This window comes from Gallus gallus, chromosome 1 (genome assembly GCF_016699485.2).
Source record: "Gallus gallus isolate bGalGal1 chromosome 1, bGalGal1.mat.broiler.GRCg7b, whole genome shotgun sequence".
NCBI classification, from domain to species: Eukaryota; Metazoa; Chordata; class Aves; order Galliformes; family Phasianidae; genus Gallus; species Gallus gallus.
In genome coordinates, this window is record NC_052532.1 from 173,400,470 (window position 1) to 173,405,837 (window position 5,368).

The window sequence follows — 5,368 nt, forward strand, 5'->3', positions numbered from 1 at the left end:
CCACAGGTCATAGAATCATAGAATCGCTAAGGTTGGAAAAGACCCACAGGATCATCCAGTCCAACCTTTCGCCCTTCACCAATGGTTCTTGCTAAACCATGTCCCTCAACACAACATCCAAAAGTTTTTTTAACACCTCCTGGGTCGGTGGCTCCACCACCTCTCTGGGCAGCCCATTCCAGTGTCTGACCACCCTTTCATAGAAGTAGTATTTCTTAACGTCCAGCCTGAACCTTCCCTGGCGCAGCTTGAAGCCATTCCCTCTAGTCCTATCACTAGTCACACGAGAGAAGAGGCTGACTCCCAGCTCACTACAGCCTCCCTTCAGGTAGTTATAGAGAGCAATAAGGTCCCCCCTGAGCCTCCTCTTCTCTAGTCTGAACAATCCCAGCTCTCTTAGCCGCTCCCCATAAGGCCTGTGCTCCAGACCCCTCACCAGCTTTGTTGCCCTTCTCTGGACACTCTCCAGGGCCTCGATTCTTTCTTACAGTGAGGGGCCCAAAACTGGACACAGTACTCGAGGAGCAGCCTCAGTGCTGAGTACAGGGGGACAATTACTTCCCTGTTCTTGCTGGCAACGCTATTTCTGATAGGAGCCAGGATGTTGTTGGCCTTCTTGGCCACCTGGGCACACTGCTGGATAATGTTCAGTCTAGCATCAAGCAAAACCCTCAGGTCCATTTCCTCTACGCAGTCTTCCAGCCACTCTCCCCCAACCCTGTAGCATTGCCTGTGGTTATTGTGACCAAAGTGCAGGACCTGGCATTTGGTCTTGTTGAATCTCATCCCATTGGCTTCAGCCCAGCTATCCAGCCTATCCAGATCCCTCTGTAGGGCCTCACTACCCTCAGGCAGATCGACACTTCCAGCCAGCTTGGTGTCATCTGCAAACTTACTGAGGGTGCACTCAATGCCCTCATCCAGGTCATCAATAAAGATATTAAACAGGACAGGCCCCAGCACCGACCCCTGGGGAACACTTAGATGCTTAGACCAGGACAATACCTCTATACCTTGCAGATGATCTGGATGGAAAGTCACTATCCCTAAACAACCATCCTCAGAAAGTTCACAACACTGATTTGAAAACTCTGTACCTGTAGCTGGCAAACTCTATCAACACAAGAAACATTTTGAGTATTAGAGCACTTACTTCCCTGCAGAGTGTAATGAATAGCTCTGGGACAATCTAGATAATTCCATTGCCTTTCTGCCATTATGCATTCTGTATCCATTTCAAACAGTAATTACAGAATATGATTCAGGTCAGGAGTGGCTTTGTGGAGGAGTGATGTTAAAATGAATGCTCATGTAATGGCATTTTGTAATGTTACAATAGTTTTGTTACCGTTATTGTTTTTGCAATAGAAATGTATACAAAATCCATGCACAACAGTAGGTAATTCCACCAACACTAAATATTCAAATATGTCAGAGTAATATTTTGTAAGCATTAGGAAGACAATCACAGCGTAGCGTCCAACAACCTCATCCTGGAATCTGTCACGGTTTTTGTTAGTCGTTGTTACCTCCTTTAAGCCACAACTTGTTCCACAAGATTGGAAAGGAATTCCTGAGTCAATAGCTGTAACGGATTCTTCTCCTGTTATGCACAAATTAATATCTTTCTAGATCTGAGAAGTTGACAAATCTTTAGGTGTTGTCCCTCGAGTCTCCAAACAACCTGTTTAAGGGCTGTTAGAAATAATCTAATCTTCAGTAAATGCATTCATGGATCATTCATACATATGGCAAAGTATGTAATTCATCTGCAGTTTCTAACTATACCTAGCTATATATAACTATAAATAACTTCCAGTTTAAGTAAAATCTCAGAGCTATCTCTGTCTACGTGGCGCTACACTTTGTACTATTAACCTGCTTGTTGCTTACTCTCTATTCTTCATGGCCATTATGTTTTCCTGTACCCTGTTAGATCTTGATCTATGCAGCTAAATCTATGCTTTACCTTGTCAGAATATTGGTATATCCTGTGGGGTTCCTTTTAACATCATTATCTTCCTTTTCATTTTGGAAGTGCTTCTGAGTGCTCAGAGTACTTTTCAGTCTCAACCTTTTATTTTTATTCAGTGATGCTAAGATTCTCTGTTACTTTTTCGTGATGGTTGTCACTTTATTGTGTGATTATTCTTATTGATCTAAGTAATTTGCACTGAGATATCACTTACCAAGAATGCCTCTATATTTCACCTGAAATGCAGAAAGTACCATCTGCTTCTGGTTTATAGGCTAAGTAAGAACTTACCAAGTACATGCATTTTGGATTGAGATCATTTCTTCAGTGACAAACTTTGTTTATAAAACACTCTGTGATCAGAAAGTGTAGATTCTTCTCTATAAGTGCACAGAAAAAAAGAAGGTGGTTGAATTGTATTTCTTTATAAGCAAAGTTTAAATGAAATATTACTGGAAGAAGGTTCAGTCACTTCTACATTTTTTATTTTTCAGTAGAGGATTAATGATGTGTGTTACTGTTAGAAGTTGATCTAAATTAATTTAACCCAAGGCATCTAACAATAATGTAGTTGAAATAATTTTAATTATTATCATTCTTATTGGAGACAGTCAAATATTTTTTTCATTAAAATCTGTGGCTTGTTAAATGAGCTAAGACATATTTTAAAACGAAATGGCATTAAGAGTGAACATGCAATCCATTACATGGAGAGGCAGCATAGATTATATTTACATTTTTTTTGACATTGTGCTATAAATCAGGTTCAAATTCTGATTTAAGTCAAGATCATGTACTTCATGATTGTCATAGTTTGCACACTACAGTTTAAGAGGGAGATATGTAGCATCTTAGGATACCTTTGAAAATAAAGGATTATCCATTATTCACAGTGCAGACCGTCCTGTCTTTTGGTTACCTACATGGGTACATGGTAAGATACAGGCATGGCTGTAATACAACTGTGATGTTGCTCTGGCAGCAACTCAAGATGTAAACTTCAGCTTAAGATCTACTCTTTGATAAGGAGAAGGGCTCCTTGCTGGGCATCCTAGCAGACCTCAGGGGAGGCCCCACTGAGGCATTTAAGCAGAGCTTTAACCAACAGCTCTCCTGTGGGCCAGACACTTGCCTCATTATCTCTTGGCCCTAAGCCCAGGTAGGCAAATCCCCAGGAATGGAGTGATGTGCTCAGAGGCCTGAAATTCCACATTGGCTATGATAGAAGAAATGTCATTGTTCAGTGTGAAAAAGTACCCCTGGATGACTAATAAACCAGTGGTACACTTACGCTATTCAATGAAATTAGCTGAATGAGATTGATGTCTACTGTTGAGTAAAAGAAGATTAACTGGTTCCTGACTAGCTATTTTCCTACTTGAAATAGGCCCAAAGAAGAAATAGCCAATAGATATCATAGAATTGTAGAATAACTGATGTTGGAAAAGATCTCCAAGATCATCCAGTCCAACTGTCCAGCTGTCACTAATATTTCCACACTAAATCATGTCCCTCAGTAAAACATCTAAGTGTTTCTTGAACACCTCCAGGGACAGTGACTCCACCACCTCCCTGGGCAGCCTATTTCAGTGCCTGACCACTCTTTAGGAGAAGAATTTTTTCCTAATGCCTAACCTGAATCTCCCCTTGTGCAACTTGAGGCCATTCCCTCTAGTCTTATTGCTGATGATATGGGAGAAGAAGTCAACTCCCACCTAACTACAACCTCCCTTCAGGAAGTTGTAGAGAGTGATAAGGTCTCCCCTGAGCCCAAAACTGGACACAGTACTCGAGGTGCAGCTTCACCAGGGCTGAGTACAGAGGGTTGATCACTTCCCTGCTCCTGCTGGCAGTACTATTTCTGATACAAGCCAGGATGCTGTTGGCCTTCTTGGCCACCTAGGCACATTGCTTGCTTATGTCCATCTGAGCATCAACCAGTTCCCCCAGCTCCATTTCCTCTACACAGTCTTCCAGCCATTCTGCTCTAAGCCTGCAGCACTGCCTGTGGTTGTTGTTTTGGCCAAAGTGCAGGACTTGGCACTTAGACTTGCTGAACTTCATCCCATTGGCCTCAGCCCAGTGATCCAGCCTGTCCAGATCTCTCTGTAGGGCCTTGCTACCCCCAAGCAGATAGACACTTTCTGACAACTTGGTGTCATATACAAACTTACTTACAGTGAACTCAGTGCCCTTATCCAGGTCATCAATAAAGATATTGAACAGGACAGATCCCAGTGCCAACTCCTAGGCAACACCACTCATGACTGACTGACAGCTGGACTTAACTCCATTCAGCACCACGCCTTGGGCCTGTCCATCCAGACAGTTCTTTAGCCAGCAAAGAGTGTATCTGTCCAAGCCATAGACTGCCAGCTTCTCCAGGATAATACAGTGGGAAACAATGTCCAGGCGAGTCACTCAATCATAAGAAGGAGATAGAGTTTATCAAGCAGGATCTGTCTTTCATGAACCCATGCTGTCTGGGCCTGATCCCCTGTTGTCCCACACGTGCCATGTGATCTTGCTCAAGATGATCTGCTCCATAAACTTCTCTGGCACTGAAGTCATACTGACAGGCCTGTAGTTCCCCAGGGAAGTCATGACCCTTCTTGTAGATGGGAGTCACACTGACAAGCCTCCATTCCTCTGGGAACTCTCTGGTTTGCAATTGCAAATGTCATAATTTAACAAACTTTGGACATCGAGTTTTAATTTATTTTTATTTATTACTTTGTTATGAAATCTTTTCCAAGGTTTACAGCAACGTGAGTGTCTTAATGCTGACTTTATTCTTCTTGTTTCAGGTTTTCTCAAACATCGTTAAGACAGCAAAGGAGGTGAAGGGACTGATGTGATAAATTGATGAGAATTACTAAAAACACCACAGTGCACCATAAAGAAAACAATAAGAAAGACAAGATACAAGTAGAGAAGGACTCTTTTCTCAGATTTCTTCTGTGAGAGCTCTTTATTAAAAAGTGGTGAACTGAAAAGGGTGTTGAAATTGCAAGCAAGAATACTGCCTCTGGCTTTTTCATTGCTGCTGCGTTGAGAGAAAAATGACTTTCTCCTCACTTTTTGTAAATAAAAAGGACAGTATCAAAGGTACCTGGCTTCACCAACTCCTTCTCTTGACAGAAATAAGCTGCAGGACACCAAAAGTTGTGTAAATGCAGGAGTCAACAAGGGCAGCAATATTTATGCCTCTTCCCTTGGTATCTGTTTGCATTTCTGATAACTTTTTCTATGTTCTGTCCTTGAAGAAATGTTAATGTTTTAAAACAAAGAATATTTGATCATCCAACTGCTGATGTTTAACCTCGGATTATTTTGTATCATAAAAAGCCAGTTTCTTCACAACACTTCTCTTTTCTTGCTTATGTATTTGCA